This window comes from Neopelma chrysocephalum, unplaced genomic scaffold (genome assembly GCF_003984885.1).
Source record: "Neopelma chrysocephalum unplaced genomic scaffold, ASM398488v2 Primary Assembly neopelma1_63, whole genome shotgun sequence".
Taxonomy (NCBI): domain Eukaryota; kingdom Metazoa; phylum Chordata; class Aves; order Passeriformes; family Pipridae; genus Neopelma; species Neopelma chrysocephalum.
The window spans coordinates 9361619-9383758 of record NW_020897720.1 but is presented as its reverse complement, the minus strand read 5'-3'; positions in this window follow the sequence as shown (position 1 = coordinate 9383758).

Here is a 22140-nt window from a genome sequence, read left to right as displayed (position 1 = left end):
CCCCTTGACTGGACAGTGTGTTGGGCTGGGTTACCTCTCTGCTAGATCAAGGAATACTTACTTATATAAAGTAAATTTAAAATAAAAGTTAGAGATGCCTTTTTTTTTTTTAGGTTGTATAAATGTCATATCTCATTTAAGTGGATTTCTGCTCTGAAGCAGGTTTCTAAATGTGGTAAACCAGCTTTTGGCCACTTTAGGGTGGTTAAATCTGTCTGACTTGACCTCAGACTCTGTCCAGGACATGGGAAATCTTCCTTAATTAAGGGCTTGTCTAAACCAATTCATCTCCAAGAAATTTTGAATCAAAGGCTTCTAATAAAAAGCCCACTGTCCTGTTATATTAAAAATGAATTCCTTACAGCTTCCTTTATTCCAAATTCTTATTGCTTTTTAAGTTTTATTGCACACTACCATTGTTATGTGGAGAGCACCTCTAATTTCAGACGTCTCCCTCCATGTTCATTGGCATATTCCTGACAAAGAGCTCAGAAAAAAAGCAACAAAGCTATGAGCACAAGGAAATGTAGTTACATAGAAAAGACTGAGAGAGGTTTGACAGAGTTTTAAAGCTGGGAGCCTGCTGGTCCCAGCCTGCCAGGGAGAGGAGGCTGCCACTCTCGTGGCTGACGCAGAATTTCAGGCAAGGGTGTTTAAATCAGTGAATTTCATTCAATGTAACTGCTCTGACTTAACCTTATTTTAACCTTTGCATGACTGTGTAGAGGCTGCTGGTGTGAAGAGACACCAGGGGGATGTTAAAGCTGTCTGCATGGAAGAGTTCATTTTATAAATCTAAACTGAGCAGGCAGTTTGCTTGGAAACTATGTAAATTATTTAGCAAGAAGCAGTACTTGTGATTTGAGGAGAGCACTGCACATTGATAAGCTGACTTTGGAGAGGTCAGCAGCTGTGACTGAGTTGCTCAAGGTTCCCCACTCAAGATCTGTCCCTTGAGCCCTGTGCTGCAGTACGTGCTGGCAGGGAGCACTTCTGTGTGAGCAGAGCTGGTGACACAAGAGCAGCAGTTTTTGGGGGCAGACAAGCTGATGCTGTTATAAGAAGAGATGCCAGGTTCAGTCTTCAAACCTGGTCACCCAACAGTCCTCAAGTCGTCATCTGAATCTAAAAGACCCTCAAACAGTCCTTGTGCAGGTCCTGTGGAGCACAAGTCCAGGTTGTAAAGCAAATTCATTTGAAAACTCTCTTTGCCTTTTCCTCCTTCCCTTCCTATTTAACCTTTTCCCCTGGTACTCCCTGAGTTGACGCTATCATCCTGATCTAGTCCCAGACTGGCAATTTCACACCTGCTGTTGTCTCTCTGGCCTTTTGTTATATTTTGACTGAAAATGTCAATTATGGACACAATTATTTGCAATCCTGAACAGATTTGCACAGTGCTCCAAATTTCCCGTGTGTACAATTCTTTTAATTAAATTTGCATTTTAGTTGCATGTTTCCCAGTGTTTTGGCTGGTGGTAGTAGTTTGGGAATGATGGAGCTCCATTTTTTCAGAACCATGAAGGGTTTTGTACAATCAGGTATGTCTCTCTCCATGTTAAGTTATCAATTTTGTGAGATTTTTATTAGGAAGTGATAGTCTCTTTTGGAGGTTGTACGACTCAGTAATTTTGGAATTGTGACTTGGCTGTTTCCATACTGCTGAGTTGCAAATTTGAGTTTTGCTGAGTGATAAATTTTTATTTTACCAAGTTGTGACCTACAAAAAATAGCGAGCTGTGCAGCCAGAACTTGCTGAGAGCTGGAGAGATCTGTGGTGCTTGGGGTTCTGAGGGACAGTGATAAAGTTTTCCTGTTTATACTCTTAAACCTGCTTACAACAGGCCTCAGCTTAATTGCTCTGTTAACAAAACATGGAACCACAAATTCTTTTAAATGGGTGAGTAACAGTCCCCTTCTAAGGAGAGAAGCTCTCCCTGGAGATATCTCTGTCCTTGCCTGCTAATGGGAAAGGAAATATGTACGTTGATTTCAAGGGATACTGGATTTGGCTTCAAAAGAATCTCCTGTATTTCATGCACTTTTAGTCTGACCTCTTTTGTAGGAAGCAACCTAAATAACAGCCCACTGACCATTCACAGGGAATGGGATACTCAGGCCTTCTCCCAAGCCATAGATACTGCAAGAAAATCTTTAACATTCCTCCAAGAGTTTCTTTCAAATAGATCCACTTTAAGAGCACAGGTGAACAGGGAGCATCCAGGGCTAAAGAATGCTGGAGTGCACAAATGGTCCTGATGTCAGCCAAATGAACTGGATCATCCAATTATTTTCAATTACAATTCCGATCCTTTCCTTAATGTTTTCCTTTGCTGATATCTGTGTTGGTAATGCAGCCAGCTCTGGCTTTATGATCCCCCTTGTTGCAACGTGCTGTGCTTAATTACTTTGCCTCTGTAACAAACAGACATTCTGAACAATTAGACGATAATATGGAAGCAGGAGAGGAAAATAGCTCAATATACTTTCATTTTAATTATGCTGATAGTGCACCCCATGGTTTTGAATCAATGCTGGAATAATGTTCTTTTGATAGTCTTCAATAACTTTAAACGAGATCTAATAAATTTGTATTTTTATGTGAAGCTTAGAAGGAAAAATCCCTTGCTGTTGATTTCATTTTCAATTGAAAATCACAACTCCCGTGATCTGTACACTTGTGTTCTAATTGAATGTCCATCCCTATTGAACAAATCACTTTAACACCTTAATTGCTATACTGGAAGGGATTTCACTTAAGCACATGTTTGGTACTTTCCTGAGTTGCTGCCCTCTTCAAAAACAACCCTCTTGTGTTTTAGAAATTGGTGACATGAGTAGAATTATATTTAGGGCTTTTTTTCCCTATACACCCTCAAAAATTCTATGTATAATTTTTTTTTTTTAAAGCTAATAAGCTGACAGTAAGCAGAGTAGACTCTTTGCAAGCAGGAAGGAAGACTGGTGTCATAAAATGAATGCCCAGCTGCTTTGTTCTTTAAAATTAAATTAATCTAATTTGGGAAGAGCTGCTACTGAGCCGTGCTGACACTAACACATAATTTTGCTGTGCTGTGCTACACAGCCACAGGTGTATATTTAGCACCATAGATTTTCTTCATCAATACCACTATAACAAAACAATCACCACTAAACCAGTCAGTTTTCCAAGGGGGTATGGGGAGCACGCAGATGAACCCCTTTGTTAATACAATTCAAATGGAATTATCATAATTTTCAAACTATGAATTTTGACAGCTCTCCTAATATTGAAAAGGAGCTAAGGCACATGGAAAGCCTCTGTGAGCTGCCCTGGTGGTCTTGAAGTAAATGAATAAATAAAGCAAGCAAAATGTCAATAGGGCGTTTTAAAGCTCAGAGGATATGATAAGAAATCAGTTTACATCATTGGAAATGTTTAGGGTACTTAAGGAAATGCCTCAATGTGCCATGCTTAGTTTCTAACGAGGTCAGTAAGGGCCACGCTGCTGAATGAAGGTTCATTTCACAAGTCTTATACTCCTGGTCTTTCCTGGGTAACGTCTGGACATTTCTGGTGTTTGACTGCCCAAACTCGACTTTACAAGCCTCAGCATCTCTTGTCTCTGAGTGTAGAAACTGTCACTGAGGGAAGAAACTGTTTTAAAAGCCTTACTTTGTGATGAGCACTCTCGGGAATACTTGGTTTGGTAAAGGTTTTGCACAGGAAAATCCGGGTCTGAAAATTCCAATTTACATTTTCACAGTATTTTGCTTTGCCAATAGGGTCCCTTGAGCAAAAGTTTTGGAAGGAAAACCAGAGATCTACTTGATTTATAGTGATCAGGTGCTGCTTTCCAAACTGAAAGTTGTGTTGTGCCAGGCAGCAGGTACAGCTGTCAGTGGGAAACATTATTTGGTATCACCTGAGTTTCTCAAGCACAGGATAAGTGAAGTGCTTCCTGTAATGGATAATATTTGTAAAGTAATTGCCATGCAATCACTGCTCCACTCCCAAAGATTCCAGTCAGTTGCTATGAATCTTGCAGTAAAAATCCTATTAGGGACAGTGCAACGAAAACATCACAAGTGTTTGGGAAAATGATGTGAGGTCAGTCAGTTTGATTTGACTTGATAGGGGTATTCAATAGAATGCACTGCCTGGTGTTGAGAGCTTTTTCATTTCAAATCTGAAAAGTGCGAAGCATCTCAGATGAAAAACGAGTGGAAAGCTGGAATGCAATTACCAGTATTCCTGGTATCTAGAAAGAAACAAGAACCTGTTGTCCTTTGGGTGACTCCATGTGCTATGCTCTTTTGGAAAACAGACAAAAAAATCCAAGTACAAAATACTGGTAGGTTTTTTTCTTGGTACGTGGCAGATTTTTGATAAACATTCTTTTCTTTTACTTGAAAGATGCAGCCTTTTATTTTTGCTTGTGGAAATTAGACTCCTGATGGCAAATCCAACTAACTTTTCTTCGACTTTTCACCCAAACTAGAAAAATGTTATATCTAACCTAAATCCAATGCCTAATATTTTTTATTTTTCTTATCTGATATTGAAAAGTGTCCAATAGCATTTAACCTTAGTTCTGAGATTTCATTGTTTTTTTCTCTCTAGTGATAAATATTTACTCTTTGCTTGGAATATCTGTGATCCTTCCCTGCAGGATACCCCTTTGTCATAATTTTTGGCACGCATAATATAACTTTTTTGATGACTTTCATTTGAAAGCAGTGAGAAAAGGGATCAATTGTCAGCTGCTTTTATAACATTTATAAAGCTGAGCAGTGGTGTGATTTCCCTGATGTTCTGCAAACTGTGCTTTCCCGAGTCTTTGTGCTGAGTCACCAAAAGCAGGATTTCATCATGTACCTTTTGCTGTCTACATTACCAACCTATATGATAGTCATTGTTTTACTCCCTAAACTGAGCTGTCAGAGGAGTGAGCTGATTGTACCTCATTAAGGTTCTGCAAAATGCTCAGCTGTGTTTGAAGGAATTTGCTGTAAGGTGGCTGCAACTTTGCCTGACCTTTAATATAATTTATTTGGTTTTCTTCCACCAAGGTTCTCAGTCAGCAAAAGAACTATTCTTACTGGGCTGATTAACGTGAGGAAGTGTCTCCCTTAGACAAGGGTGTAAGTTAGGTGTGGGATTTCTCTGGCAGGAGGAATTCAGCAGAGGTGAAGGAGCCGTGTGGTAAAGGTTGGTTGGTGTGAAATGAGATTACGTGGGAATGGGCATTTTGGTCCAATGTCTGTGGCAAAACATCTCCTTTGCCATATTATCACATTCAGTGTCTCCACCTGAGCTCTCCACAGGACAGTCAAAACTGAAATGGTCCACAAGAACTGGTTTTCCACCCACAGGAGGGGATCCTCCAAGAAGGAAGGCTGGGGCTGGATGCCTTGGCCTGCAAGAGCTCTCAGTATGGTGGTGGGAGTTTTTGCACACAGAGGAGCAAAACCTAAATGCTATCAATGCTGTCCTTTCCATTAATATCTATTCTTGTGAAACTGAATTTTCTGTTTGCTTCTTTAACTTATTCAGCCCCTTTACAAAGATTTTAGTCCATCCAGAGGAATTATTGCTTTGGGGATGCTGTGGCTCTATGCCTAACTGTGTGATGTGAAAGTGTCCTGTGGGTGCATTTTGGATTTCCTGCTTTCAGACCTGCCAGCATCTGCATATCTTGAGGGTGGATTTGGAATATTCAGTCATCCAGTCTCCCAGACTGGCTGTGCACATGCAGTGTGTTCTCTGAGAATGGATATTATCTCCCACTGAGCCTTTTTTTCTTCTCCCTAATTATTCCCTTTTCTTGATGTGCTTTGCCAGTTTCTAGGGGCTTCCTTCTCAAAGAAAGCCATTGGAGAGTCCTGCTCACCAATGACCTGGAAATGTTTTTATTGCTAATATTTTCTTCATAAAAGTCATTTTTGAAGCCTTATAATCTAGTGTTCAACCTAGCCCAGGAATTAGAAACATCAATTTTTGTATTTGTGTGATAGCTCTGTTGTAAGCTGGTGTTGTTACTATAACATTGGTAGAATTCCAGTGAGGATTTGTGCATTGTATTTGGGGGGACTGCTTGGTTCTTCCCTTCACTGATCTGTTTTTCTTATCAATATTTGTCACGCTCCAGCAATGTTATATTTGCTCTTTCTGCAGAACACCAACTTCTGGTCTGAAATTTCTGTATTTTATGCTCCACTGAGGTAGGGAATGGATTTCCTCATGTTGTATAGCCAGGATCTATACAAATATCCTCTCACTGCCACTTGGAGGAATCTAATAGCTTAAGCACTTCATTAGCAGACTCCCACAGTTGCTACTGTTTCCTGTTGGAAAAAGGGGAACTAGAAGAAATATTAAGCATTTTTTTCACCCTTTGCTTTTGGTGCATCCACAGGAACAAGCTCATATTCAGCTTTTTCCAGTGCTGTGCTGGGAAGGCTGGCATTTGTTTTTAAAAGAGGAATGTACTTTTGCATTCAGTGGTTGCAGAATTCAGTGAGACAGAGTGTGTAACATGAACTCGTAGGAATCAATTCTGTGGTTGAAGAAGAATCAATGACCCTAAACAGAACTAAAAATAAGGGTAGTGCTCTTTGAAGTGTTTACACTGTCACTGTGGAGTAGCTATGGATGCAGGGCAGGTTGGATACTGTTTGCTTATACTACCACATGACCTGGAGAGAAGCTGTTCCATATAAATGCAAGGATTCCTCTATTTTTGGGTAAAGTTAAAGATTTTGTAGCTAAGTTGGCAAAAATTATCTGGAAAAATATAATATTCCATAGCTGATTAGCTCTGGAGCACATAATGTCAAGATGTGGGATCCTTTGGAAACAAATGAGCCTAAATTTTATTGAAAATTATTGATTTTCATGGTCAGAGGTTAACGAGGTTTGTCTTTCATTTAGCTCCCCAGCTCTGGGGAGAATAATGAAATTGCCTGAAGACACCGACCATTCAATTAAAATCAACAGATGAGTCAAGCATATTAGAGTTGATTTTTGGTACTCTATCAATTTTTTTTGCATTTTAGTATCTTGGGCTTTTGAAGAAGTGTGTGAAGGGATGGTTTTTTTTTTTTTAAACACATGGCTTGTTTTATATATATATATATACATGAGCCTCTGATGCCTGAGTGATAGGGATGCACCCTAAGACAAAATTACATGCATTAGACTGGCAGAGCAGGATTGATTAGATAAGTGTATTGGGGAGAGGGGATGCATATAGAAGAGAACAGGGCAGGGAGAAAATATCAGGAGACGGCAAGATAGTTTTTCTTTTTTGTACTTAAAAACTTCATTAACAGTTTCTCTAGTACACTAGATAGAGCTAAAACATTCCTTTTTGTTTAATTTCTGGTATTGTGCAAATACACACAAAAAACTGAGGGTGCCTGAGGGCTGCATTACTGATGCCTCTTCTCTCTGCTGAGCCTCTGCATCTCATTCCAGTAGCGGGATGCTTTTTTCCTCATTTGGAGGAAATTAATACCTATGATATTCTTGCTCCTCCGACAAATTTGGGGAAAGCAGGACATAAGGCTCCTTGTGAGACAAGATGGTGCAGTTTTCTGGCACTTTGATCCCTGTTGCTCCAGCAGAAATGGCTCATGTAAGAGCAACTCCAGAGGCTGGAGGTCACCAGAGCACTGTGTGTCTGTGCCATGCACCTTCTCAATGTCGGATAATGTCATTTCTGTATGGCAAGGGAACTACTTAACCTTTCTCTTCAGGCTCCCAAATGCTGTAGGAATCCCTGGCTGCCTCTCTGTGGCAGCTGTGTTTCACTGCCTTCTGTCTCAGCTGTACCAAGTGTCAGAGATGCTGGTGGGACTTGGGGGGAAACCTCGTGGCTCAGCACTGCATATCACATGTTACAGCTGCTTCTGCTCAGGGGAACTGTAACTGCAGTTACTTCCATCCAGCTTCCCACGTTGCTCTGTTACCCCGGCATAAATTGAGAGTGAGTCTGCTGAAAACTGTGGAGCTGCTGCCTCCATAAAGGAGAAGCTGAAAGTAAAGCCTGACTTTCTCCTCTCTTTATTTCTCTTCCTGTGTAGCCTCTACACCTTTTCAGGACAAAATGAGAAGAAAGTGAAGACAAAGGAAATGCCTTTTGGCATCCTTTTGACCAGTCAGTATCACTCATTTCCCAGAGAAGAGAAGCACGAGGTTTAGATGCCCTTCTCGTCTACTCCGGCTGGATTAGACGAGGGACTCCAGCCAACTCACACACTTAGCATTTCCTTGTCAGCTTTCAAAGCTGTAGGCTTTCCTACATGTTCTCTTCTTCTGCATTTCTCCCGTGTCTTTCCCACGTTTTGAAAGTGCAGAAAGGAATTTCCTACCTCAACCGTGACCGGCTCTGTTCTGCCAAACCACGGCGGCGCGTAATTGTTATCCGCTTGTGAATAAACTGAGGGCTCTCGGAAAGAATTGGTTTGTTAAGTAGCTGAGAAAAAAAGGAACTGGAGAAATCTAAGCTTAGTAGGTTAAATTAGATGCTATATGGTGGTTATTCATGGAAACAGAGCAGAGTTGCTGACCAAAAGAAGCTTAAAAGTGGGTGCCCGTGAAATCTCAGCAGTTGCTCGGTGCTCCACGAGCGTTCTGGCTGGCTGGAATGCAGAACGACGTGCTCCTGGGTGAGTTTATAAAGGCAAATATTTTGACAAAGAAATTTAATGAGAGCCTATGGGGCTTAGTAAATGAGCTTTGTGGTGGTTTGAAGGGATCGTTGAACATGCTGATCCCTAAGGAAATCTGCCTCTCTCTCCCTCTTTTTTGTTGTTATGCCTCTGCCCTGCATAATGGGGCCAAACCACTCTGCAAGTGTGGTTTAACAAATCCCAGAGCTCTGTTGTTCCAGGAATCAAAGGTGAGTGGGAGGGCTCAGTCTCCCCACGGCATGTGCCTGAAGTGGGAGCTCCACCCTGTTGCACACTGTGAGCAAGCTGCAGCACAGCAAATGGACAGGAGGTGACTGCACCCCAATTGTCCCAGGCAATGAGCTGACAGTTTGCATGGAGGTTCAGGCACTGTGCTTGATATTGCTCAACTGAGAGCATTATTCAGCCCAGCAAGGTGGTTCTGAGGGCCAGAACAGACAACTGATGTTTCTGCAGAATTTTTGACCTTTTGCACAAAGGAGTAGTGAAGGTGCCAAATGACTGCAGCCTGGTTTTTGTCCTCTCTGTGGGCAGAGGCAGCAAAGAGGATTGCTTCCTCTGAAATCAAGCTGATTTCTTCACAAAAGGCTGCAGGAAAACCTAAAAAATGGCACAAGATCTTTAGAACATGAAATTCTATCTCAGTGGGATACCAGAAGCTCTCTGATAACCAGTGAGGACACTCTTAGCCCAAATCAGACTGGAGTGGCTGGTATTTTGTCTCTTTCTTTTCATGCAGATGACCTATACTACATGGGGCAAATTTCTGTTTGATGTAAAGTCTCTAAAGCTTGTAATCATGAAGGAAATCTTTGGACCATGGGACAAACCAGGTCCATGTCAGGGATATGCAGACCCACACAGCCAGTAGGGCTGATGGCTCTTCTCAGTGCTGTGTTGATAAGATTGTCCAGTGATGCTGCTGCCTGCAAAGTTGAGAACTTCTATTAGAATCTGCGTTTGCTACAAAGTAGATTTTAAGAGAGGTGTCTCTTTTAGCACATGTGATTCCTGTCAAATGCTTCCTATTACAGAGTGGAAAATTTTTCACGTAAAGCAAAATGTTTGCTGTTTTTCAGGTTGAAATCTTCCCAAGTTCAAGATAGGACATGTCCTTTAACCTTCAAAGGCACCCTTCAAAGACCTGAAAACACAGACAGTAGGCCAAGACAGACAGTGTGCTTAGGCACGTGTGTGAAGTGAGACCAGGCAAAAACATCTCCATGAGCTGTTAGGCAGAGTGTGGGGGACCTGGCTCAGTCCCATCCCTACTACAGTGAAGGTTCTAATCTTCACACCTTGTCCCATGAGGATGTTCATGAAACTTTCATGTTGTCGGGAGAGTTCAAACTTGAAAGATTTTATAACATTTGCAAAAGAAATTATTATTTTGAGGGGTTTTTTTCCCTTTTGTGTTCAGATTCAGTGGTGCTGGCGTGGTCCAAAAGATGGATTTCCACAGATACCCTGTATAGACACCCCCTGACTAATCATGAGCTACAAGGAAACTAAATTTAATCAGTCTCTAGGAAGCACCAAAAGCTGAAGTTCTTATTTCAATCTGATTTTGTTTCTAAGGTGTCCACAGCAGCAGAACATTGTAAAAAATTAGCATTCATGCTCTAGCCTTCAACAGTTACCCTGTGTGAATATCATGAAAGCTATTTCATCATCAAGAAGATTAACCAAACGAAATAGAAAGGTCAAACACTAAAAAACAGTTAGATGAGCATTTCCATCTACTGAAAAAATCAATCAAGAATGAAAATTGGTTTTGCAGTTCCAGTAACCCCAAATGTATTTGAATGTGTATCTCTGAAGAGCTGAAAAGACAAACTGCTCCTGTCCCACCCCTCCAACAAAACAAACTTTGGGAGCAATGGAGAAGTGATGGGTTTATTTCAGAAGTTCTAAGCACCAGCACATTCTGCTCAGTTCAGAAAAGGCTTCTTGAATGACTTTGACCTACAGATAACTAACAGTTTTCTACTTTCCACATTTTGCTGGCACATTTTGAGGTTTTTCTCATGTTGTGACATTGGCCATATTTGGGAGGGAAGGTTCCATGTGGCTACAGATTCTCTCCACAACACCGAAGAGAATAACAAGAACATACCTTTAGGAAAGGAATATAGGCAGCAGGGCATGGGTAGAACAATCCTCCTCCCATCTGCTGCTGCCTAGGACCCAAGCTTGGTGCTTTTGGATCATTGTCTTTATTGGTCCTAGTAGACCTCTCTTCCATAGTGGTGCTTTTGGAAATCTGTGTGTCCTCTTTTGCCTCAACCAGGTGCATTAATGATGCCCTACATTTTTTTTATTTAAACTTTCCTAACAATTCCTGGTATTTTTCTAGCCATTTTGTTTACTTTTGAGGATGGAACTGAGTGTCACTGGGAAAGACTCCACCATCCATATGCTGAATGGCAATAGGTAGTATAGAGCCTATTGATTTGCATGTATAGACACTTTTCCCAGCATGAAATCCTTTCATTAGCAAAACTGGATTTCATTTTCCATGTTACCATCCAGTTCCTGAGTACTGCAAGTTCCTTATGCAACAGTTCTTGGCCTGCTTTAGATTTGATTATCCTGAATGATTTCATATCACCTGCAAACTTTGTCTTTTCACTATTCATCTCTTTTTCCGGATCATTTGTGAATAGAAGTGTACATTTTCTAGTCCGTAATGATCCACTTTCAGAAACATTGATTTCTCCCTCTGAAATTTGCCTTTTGAAAAAGCATTACAGAATTCAATGAGAATTGAGAACCTTCACAGAATCCTTTTGGGGCTGTTTCATGAAATACATATATTCAGTAGCAAAAATCATCAAATACCATCACTTCTGAACAACTGCCCTATAATTTTTTTGATAGAGAAGAGCTGTATGTGTGGAAGAGGTTGATATCGAATGCGTTTAGTGGTGAATAAAAGTGACTACATGAAAGTGTAGAGATTTTTATTTTGTTTTAACTTCCCAACCCCTGGTGGTAGGAAAACAGCCAAAAATTTAGAACCACAAAACTTTTCACCTCTATGTTTATTTTTCTTTATCTTAGAGGGATTTTTTTTTTTACATTCACTTTGACAGAGTTATGTTCTCTCTTAAAGCAGTGAAACCTCAGTCCCTAAGCTTGGCAGAAACAAGCAACTGGTTTTACTGAGCTGTCCAGCTCTACTAAAACATACTGTCTAAATGCATAGTTTGGAGCAGAAGGTACAAAATTTCTGGCCAAAATAGTAATTTCCTTTGGAATAAAATTGTTTGGAGTTTATTTTCTTGCACCTGAGCCTATTGCTCCAGGGAGGATGTGGTCATTCACCATCTTTCTAGGTGTGAGCCAAGACTCGAATCCCTCTTCTGGTGTCCACAGTCATGATACTGCACAGTCTGAGTCTTGAAGCCACCAAATCAGGGCTTAAGCCCCCAAATCCTTCATTACTTACATACGTTTCCTATTAGATGTAATAATCCTGAATTGCAATTTATTTTCGTTGTGGATAACAAAAGAGGAAAACAAGGGCTAAAGAATCTTGTGAAAGAGTCCTGAACATCAGCCTGGATTTATTCAGACATCTACAAAGTAACAAGTGGCCATTTCTTGTTCTTCCTTCATTAATTTCTGTTTCTGTATCCTTGTTCCAACAAGGTTTTCAGTTTTGGCACAGTACATGTTTCTTCCCTATTCCTGAGAATCACAATTCCTTTTAAACTTTTGTCCAATACTATCATTGACAAACTACAGGTCAGCTTCCCACTTTGACTCTCCTGTAAAGAAAACCTGAGTTGTGGTGTCATTCAGCAGCTGGGGGATGATCACAGTTAATGCCATGCCTATTTCAAGAGTGTCAAAGTCGCTTGTCTAGAGTGCACCATAATAAAACCTACTTTGACAAGATTAAACCATATTCAATCCCTATTGCAAAGCAGTTCGATACAGACACAGTCTGTTGTGACAAGGCATCCGAGTCCTGAATTTATTTTTATAATTTACAGAATTAGTTCAAAGGACTGAAAATATAAAAGTGGTATGTCAGCATAGCCCAGCTACTTAACAATCCACAATTGTGGTTTAAAACAGCTTATTTAAAGCTTCATTTACTGTTACTCAAATAGATGAGCTACGTTAGCTTTTATGCAAGTGCTGCTGCCTGAAGAATCCAAGCAAAGCAGTAACTAGACACAAACAATCACTTCACCTCTCCTGAAGCTGATAATTTTAGTGTATGTCAGGTATTAAAAAAACAGGTTTTCAGAGTAGCAGATAGTTGCAAGATGACTCTGAAACATGAATGCTTTCATAACGTGCATCACATAATGGTGTAAGAGCTAATGACCAAGGGACAGCTGCCTCACTGAGGGCAGTGGCATTTTTCTTGCTGAGAGCAGTCAAGCTGGAATTTTACCCTGCAAGTTTAACACAGTAGTTGTGTTTTGTCATTAACACCTTGGCTCCATCAGCTGAGAATGAATCAGTTCTGCATTAGCTCTTTCCAAACCTCAGAGAAGTTTTCTGGGGAGGCGTAGTCCTGGAGAAGCAAACTTGAGGCTGAATCGGATTACAGGCCGCATGCGAGTCCATCCACCAGAACAGTAATTACACCGTGGTGATTCTGCCTTGCCTCTAATCCTGTTTTCCATTCTGTAACTCAGCTATCTTTCTTTGCAGTTATTTCTGATTTAATTCGCTATGCTTATTGCATCCTGTTCCCCTGTCCTGAGTGTGGGCAGAGCTATTGTTTCGTATCAGAGACCCAGCAATGGGAGAGAGGGAAGTAGGATTTCTTGTTTTCTATCCAAAAACTGACAAAATGCCTCCTGTGGTGCTTTGCTGGTTCAGTGCAGAGCTCTCTGGTGCGCAACTGAAGAAGTCCAAGCACCTCCCAAAAGAAGTGTCAGGGATGCTGACAATGCCATTGGACTTTGATCAGGCCCATTGGAAAAAGGCTTAGCACTCATGTTTCTGCAGCAAAGGATGTCGGTGCGTGTGTGCCAGTCTGATGTCTGTGGCTTTAAGACAAGGATACCAGCGCCATCTAGTTAGCTGGGGAGTTTGGTGCAAAATCCTTTTAAACAAAGGTGACACTTCTGGCACTAGTTGTGACAGCTGACCTTTCCTCAGATCACTGCACTCCTAATGGATCTCTTAACATGAGCGGCACTGACACATGACAGAATTCCTCAGGCGTTCAGACGCTCCACGCAAGTTCATTAGATGTTACAGTTTACTGTCAGCTACAGTCATATCCTGCAGCTGCTGGGGAAAGAGGGCATTTCTGCAGGTGATGGCAAGAATATGTCACCAAACTAGTACTCTGCATGGCCAGGGTGGCTGGCACTGTCAAGTGCTTCAAGTGCTCTCAGCCGGAGAAATCTGCCTTTCTGGATTGGAAGGGACAACCGTGGGAGGGAGCAGCTGAGGGGGAGACAGAATTATTCTTTGTTTTGTGTCTCAGAGATGCAGTTAACTTTTCTAGTTATGCTGTTACACTTTTCAGAGAGCCCCAGGAAGACACTGATCTGAAAGGTCACGGAACAGGGCTATGCAGCTCAGTGAGCACACGGCAGGTGTGAGGCTGAGTGAATGTCAATCCATAGGGTGCATGCTTAGAGCATTGGCTTGGGGCATGACATTGCTTCATGCTCCTTCCAGAGCCCATCTCTAGCATTATTTGTGTGAATAAAACTTAAATGCATTCTGCTGGGGAAGTTTTGCTGTATTTCACCTTTTACCCCACAACCAAAACCATTCTGTGATTCTGTGGCTCTTGACTCTGAAATCCTCCCTTCTTGCAAAGGGATCTCCTGGGTTTACTGGTGGACTTGGTAGTGCTGGCTTAATGGTTGGACTTGGTGATCTTAAAGGACTTTTCCAACCTACCTGGTTCTATGACTTTAGCTTCTCTGTGAAGTTAATGCAGAAGGCATTTGGAGGTCCTCCTGTAGCATCTCCTGCTGATCCCCTGCCCAGCAGCACATACTGATTAGATCGTGGCTCATTAATCATGGGGAGTGTCTCTTTCAGTGTTTCCAAGATATAGAGTTATATCAGTCAGCACAAATAATTCACTGGTTTTGGATTACATTGTGACGTTTTTAGGAATAGGAGAGTGATGGGATGTTTTCTCCAGCTCTTCAAGAAGCTTTCCACTGGCTGGCCACCTTCATAAATATTGCTATTGGCAGGGCTGGGGGTGGTCATTAAAACAAATTGTTTTGATATCTAGTCATTTCCTATTTCAGTGAAATCATGAACCTTATAGATCCAGAGATACCCTGGACCAAGTGTAACTGATTTAATTAATCAATTAGCTCTTATGACAATTAATCTTCCTGGATTAAAAGGGAAGTCCTGTTGTGAGCTATACAAATTAAGGAGTGTTGTTTATACTAGGACTCTTCTCAGACTACAGTCAAGGCTCAGTGGGTATTTTAAGAATATAATTTTAAAATCTTAAATATTATTTGTGGAAAGAGTAAAAGAATATTCTTTCATTATCTATCAGCTTTCTGCTTAACAGCAACAGCGCCCATGAGAGATGAGTCCAGCTATTGAATCACAGGAGTTGAGAAGGGCTGAAATTCAAACTTTCATTCACAAATGTACTCTTTAAAGTTGTAGACAATGCACATAATGCATGTATTTTCCCTTGGTAGTACTTGGGGATAAAATACGTGTCATTTCAATCTCTGCTTATAAATTTCAGTTTCTGCAGCAAACAGCAATGAGAGTGTAGTCTCCCTGCCTTCCCATGCTGCCAGCCACGTATTTCCTCCCTCTTTCCCTATAGTTTTAACATTTGTGCAGTCTCACAGTGAGTTGTATCTCTCTTATGTAACTGAAAATTAGCTTGGCAAAAAAATTTAGCTTTCAGTCAGCGTGCAGCTAACCCCGGAGAAGTGAAGGATATGAGCTGTTTGTTGCTGAGAGTGAGCAGGGAGAGAGACAGGGCAGCCCCTTCTGGTCATCACACAGATTGTAGATAATCAAATGCGGAGTTTCACCTGAACTTCAAGGATTTATTTGGGGATTCTTGGAAAAATATGGGCCTCTTTCTTTGAAGTTTAGGGACTTGTCTTGGAGGTTTTTTTTTTAAATGAAAATATGACAACTTCTGTAGTATAATATATTTCTGTCATAAATATGAGCAACTCCTTCCACTACATACACATAAAAAGGCTTGCGCAAGTAAAATGAACATTCTTGTGTTCCAGGAAGGAAAGCGAGTTAGAAAATTTACAAAGTCTTTAGTAGACCTTATTTTTTGATTCTTTTAATCAGAAATTGACTCTGCATTGATGCAATTCCTGGCATAGTCAAGCACCTTTTGCATTTGGTAGGATGGGTCTGAGCATAGAGCACCAGGTAAATGCGGTGATGCTTCCTAGAATCATTTGAAAGCAGCGTAGGTAGTTTACTCTGTTTTCACCTGTTCTAATAAATCTAGATCAGGTGCTAAGAAATGATGCCGCTACCTGTCTGCTCCTCGAGAGTCTAAAGGCATTAGTGCATTCCTCTAAATGAAATATGTTCACTTCATATCATGTTACAATACATCATGTTGTAAAACAACATGACAGCGTGTCAGGATGTGACAAACAACTGGTGCAGTGCATTAAGAAATTTAAATGAAAATTAGTTTAGACCATTTTTCTTCCCATCAGCTGGAAGAACAAGGGCTTGGTCTGACATTTGTAGATCAGTTAAGTTACAGAGAGGATCTGTGTGTTTTTAGCCCTTTGCAATCCCTCATAGGTGGTCTGTGTTGGTGGGCATTTTTGGACGTGCTTAATTGACTGTAATGATGGGATTCTTCAAGAAAAATCTTCAAGAAGATTCTTCAGGTCTGCAGTCTTGGGGAAAGGCAAATGGTCAGTTATTAACCTCCATTGCTTTTTGAGATGGATTTTGGCAGTTTCAAAGAAAATATTTTCATATACACACATGATTTTGCAGTCACCCTGAGTGCTCTGTCTTTCTGAAAGACATGGTTTCACAAGAGCTTCTGACTTTCAACTTCTCTTTCTTGGTCTGCTGGACTCTCTGGGTTAAATTTTACTCATGATTATTTTGGGAGTAAACAGATTTAGTTCCTTAAAAATTATTTCCCTTTATTATAGTTAACAAAAGGCAGAATGTGATCTGTAAAATTATGTATTCTAGAAATTATATCCAGCTAATATTATTGGGACAACTCCTATTAATATTATGCTACAGTGAAAAATGGCCATTTCTTAAACCTTGTACTTTAGTTAAGAAACTAGAATCTTAGTTAAGATTCAGAACTCATTCCTGTTTCTGAGTCCATGACTGCTTAGTTTAATTAATGAAGTCTTATGAAAAGCTTCAGGAAAGGTTTTAAAAGTCGAAGTTTTTGGTGAAGTTGGTTTTCAAGACTTTGCTGACCCTTTGGAAGAATTTCAGGGTTGATTTTCTTTTATAGACTTTGTGCTGCTGATATCCATTATGTGATTCTCATCTAGATACTTTATAATTCCATTTTTAATTGACTTTGAATTAAGTATCCATTTTTTCATTCAAAATCACTCCCTTATCAAAAACTCCTTAGCCAGTCTAGATGGCACTTAATTTACCATTTCAGCAGTTTCTTGCAAGAGCGATATTATGTCAAATGATTTCAAATGTTAATATTTTGCAAGCTTGGGGGGAAAGAAACTTTAAAAAGTAATTCTTTGAGAAACAGCTTATGCAACTTTTTTCAAAAGTTACTGGAAGTAGACAGACAAACAACGTTTGCACAAGCCTTGTTTCTTTAGGAAACCCAGCTGAAGACAGAGGTCTCAAACCAGCTGGACATCTGGTAAACTTCTGGCTTGCTATGGAAGAGTGTGGGAGCTGGAGAATATTTTTATATCAAACATACCAGAAGAACCCAAAGCAGCACAATTCCCTTTTTATCCATAGAACTGGGATGTTTAACATAGATTGTTCTGTATTCAAAATTAAAAACATATTTGTTTATTTATAATTTCTTGGTACTTGGACTTTCAAGATAGATATAACTTTGTCCAATGTTTTCCACCTCCCATAAACAAAGAGAAGAAAGCAGATAGATATTATAGATCATGCCCTCTTCCTTGTCATTAATTTAAATGGGATCAAGGTCTGACAGAGAGCCCTGAACTCTCTCCTGGTTTAGTAGGTGGCTTGTCTTATAAGCTCATTTCTGGGGAAATCCTTGCAGGAAATATACTCTCAAGGGGAGCTTTGCCTAACTCTTACAATAGCAATTGGGAACTTCATTAGAGCTGGTAAAGGTGGTAGTAATCACAGGACTTGGAATAGCATGTCCTTCCCTCAGGGCTACGAGAAGCTGTGCTGTAAATGACATTACTGCTCCAGGAAATCTTGGAGAATTGACATTACAGCATTTCAGTGTGTTTTTCAGTAAATAGCCTGACTTTTTGAGCATAAACTTTTTATCTGCACCTGAAAGTGCAAATTTAAACTTGTTGTTGAACTAATGATTGCAAATTTTTTGGCATGTTGCTCAGCAGGTGGAGAATTTTAAGGGTAATTGAAGGACTGAAGTTAGTGTTCAGTCCTTTGGAAAATGCATTTTTTTGTGCACTCAGAAATGGCCATTTTCTACCTCTAGTGTATTAGACATGAATGTTCATTCAGGTAATATATTGCATTGATATTTTCTGGAGATTATAAAACCAGATTATTCTAGCACTGTGTGTATTTTCTCAGTTGGCATATAAGAGGCAATGGGGCAGATATGGAATGGGACATCCTAAAGAAGGTCCAGGGAGTCCAGAGCATGATACTTCTCTTTTGAGGGCCCCATGGAAATGCCTCTTCCAGATCTGCAAGAGTACTTTGCACATTAAGAGAACAAAGGAGCAGAGCTGTCTCCTACTTGCCTCAGATGGCACATTCCTAGGCTTAGCAAAAGATTAGACAGTCATAGTTACATGGGCTGTGCATGATGAAATTCATTGAAATTACTTCACATCCCACCTTTCCTGAAACACATTTACCTCTCACTGGATTCTGTCCTAGTACTGCTGCTGAACCAAAGTCATCTCTGCAAGGAAGAATTTCCCCATGATCTAGGGGTGGGGAGGTTGCACCCTCTGTTCTCTCTTTGACATTTTTGGGAATAAAACTCAATGAAAAACACCCTTGCAAATGTTTGGGTGATATTTGGAATAGATGGAGCGATTTGGTTACAACTTTGTAAAGGTTCCCCCTTTTTCACTTTGTCATTACCAGTGCTATCATGCAGAGTAGTTGAGTCCCTATTGAAGACAGTCCCTAAATGTCAAACCTGAAAAGATAGAGCTCTTTAATTAGCAGAGTCATTTTATTCCATGGATGCTCCTTAAGAGCTTCCCTAGACCCTATAATTTCTGCTCTGATAGATTGAAAATTTTTTTATGTTCACTTCTAAATGTCTTTGTTTCTTCTGTAACAGATTAAATGAAGTTTTAACAAGGCTTATGGTGAGATTCCTCATCATTAAAATAACAAATGGTTGAAAAGCTGCCTTCTGTCTTGCAGAAATCTAACAGCATTAGTGGACCATAATCCAGCTGGTAACTGATTGCTAAACAACTGCAAAACCTTTCACACTTTGAGATGTTATCAGTACATAAAATATGTTCTCATGAAGTTTATTGAGCAGCTTATTAGCAGAGGTTAAGGCAATGAAGCCTCACAAATCCCATTTAGCATTCAAAAATATTTTATCTGAGAGTTTCAGATTTTTCAGATTTAATTGAGTTTCTTCAATCTATTCTGGATACATCAAGGTAATGGTTCCTGAAAGATGTGCAATGTTTTCTGGTTCTAGCTCAGTGATTTTCCTGGTTCTAACCAGAGCTAGTTTGAGAGACTAAGACATTTGTAGCCTCTGAAGATGGATCATTTTGTTTTGTTCATCTTTTAAAGTTCTTGTTTCATCAGAAAGATTCTTTCATCTCCCCCCTGCAGCCCTTGCAAAACACTAAAATGTTGTTGGCATTGTCCCAGTGATTCTGTCCTCATTTTACCACTTTCCTTAAAATCCTCCACAGTGAGTGCACTCCATCCTAGCTGACTTGCCTGGGGACACATCCTTCCCAGCTGGAGGCCTCGTTCTCCATTGCATTGCAGATCTTTGATGCCATTCCTGTAGCACGAAGCTGATGCGCTTCTAGGATTTCCTCGTGCCAAAGGGAAGCTCCATGTGATGCAGGGCTGTGCATTCTCCCTTCTTCCCAGATAGAGAAGGAGCAAAGGACACAGTTGTAGGGAAAGCACACATCCATCCTCCAGCAGTTTCTGCCTGTCCTTACAGTTTCTTGGGCTTATGAGCACCCAAGCAAGAGCTAAAGTTGTCCTGAGGCTATTCTTGTTCAAATCACAGATCAGCAAGGAAAAGTGCTTCAGCCCGCTGCATCTAATTGAGGGACAAGGCTGGAACAGTGCTGGGAAACATGACCTTTGTTATCTCTCTCTATTTTTGACAGCCAGAGAGAGCCCTTCCATCAGGCAACTGGCTGGAAACAGTCAGTCGAAGCTCCTGCTCAGTCTATCTGTCTGTCTGGATCCCCTGATTGTGAGAACCACAGCCTGCAGTCACCTTTTAATACATCCTATTTTACACAAATCAAAGCTCTTTTTTCTTGCTGTCATTATGGTCTCATCCAAATTTCTTTCTGGAGAGTGCCAGCCTGTTCTCTAGTTTAATCTAGTGATCAAGCCTTTTGTAGTGTGTTAGCAACAGCATAAAGCATTTCTTGACACTTCTTAAGCCTCCTGGACACTGAGTGCTTGACAGCGAGTTTTATGGGTTGTTGGCAATGAAAGTTATGAGTGCTCAGTTCACAGCTGAAGAATGGCACCACACAATATCCTCCTGGAATTGCAATTTTCCTTCATTTTCTTTAATACTGATAAGCAGTTTGGGTCCTGCTTACATGCTCTGCACACCAAAGGAGAACCAGTGAAAGGGAATTTTGTTGTTGCTTTTAATGCTGCCAGGACACCAGACCTTAGTGTTCAGCTTGCTGGATACAAGACCTTGCCTATATAGAAATATTCAAAATCCATATATGTTTTTGTCTCATTTATTTGTGCATCCTCAATACACTCAGAGAAACACTCTGTTACTAGAGGCTTTTACACTGTGTGTGTGTGTGTGTGTGTGGCTTCCCACACTGCCCCCAAGATTGCAAAACCCCTTCTCAGAATCTGTCATGTTACTGGGACTGTGTAGGAATTTTCCAAATCTCTTTTGAGCTTCATTGTCCTCAGACTACAACTTTGGGGTCAGCAACTGATCCTTACTACATAAAGGACATCTGGTGTCAGAACTCAGTCTAAGGAATTTGGAAATCTAGTGGAACTAAACAAACAGTTTAAAGTCTTTTTTAAATGTGAAGAACCTGTTAGAGCTCTGTTAATTTCTGTAATAAATGCCCTTGAATTTTAAAAATTATTATTTATTTCTTAGATAAGCCTGTATAGATGATTAAAAATATTTTCGTTGTGTTCAGGCTAGCAGATCCAGAGACACAAATGTTGAGGTATTTTTACCACGCAGGAATTACATTTTAAGCCATTTCATTAATTTCCTGTTAGAGACTATTAATGTCCTATTAAATTTTAGTTGAAAGACTGCTTGAAAACATGTAACCATTTTTAACCTAGACTTGCCTCTTATGTGGCAATTTCACAAAACTACAAAAAATTGAGGTTTAGGTTTACTCTAAGGTGCTTTGAGGGAGCACCATGCAAGCGAGCTTCAAGGTCACTGCTTGGAGTGTTGTTTTGGAATGCCTTTAAAAACATGAATGGCAAGAGATCTCTCAAAATTAAGAGTCTCTGCACAGATAAAATATGACAGCCCTGTCTACTGTGATTACTTCAGTTCTGCAGAGTCGTCAGTCATTCCCGGTCATTCCCTTTGACTTTTGGATCCTCACTCTCCACACTTTCTCTCCACTGCTGCCCACCTTGGGGCAATTTTGGGACAAGAAAGATCTCATTCAACTCCTTGGTCTTGCCTCTCCTCCCTGTTGTTTCTCTGTCTGCCTTCCTATCTGCTCCAGGTAATAAGTTTGATTTTTACCTGTCTTCACCCACTGTATCTTGAAATGCAAAGGCACTCAGCCGAAACAAATAAGGTATTGGAGAGAAGAAAGATTTTCATCTCTGCCCTTCAGCTCCTGAAGGGATGTGTAAGCTGTACCAGGCTGCAACAGGAAATCCCTTGTAGGTATTTTTTAATACATATTTATTTATTTATGTGTGCTAAGGCAGGCCACAGGCTGGCTGCACTTTATCACTTTGTCCTCTGCCATGTCTCCATGATGGCATTCAAATGTCAAGGGGAAGTCATTAGTTTTGTCTCCTTAAAGAAAATCCATGTCTTTTGTTGAAGGCCTGGGTGCCATCTGGCATCTGCTGTACTTGGGCATCTGAGCAGCAGGAGGTGGTTGTGTG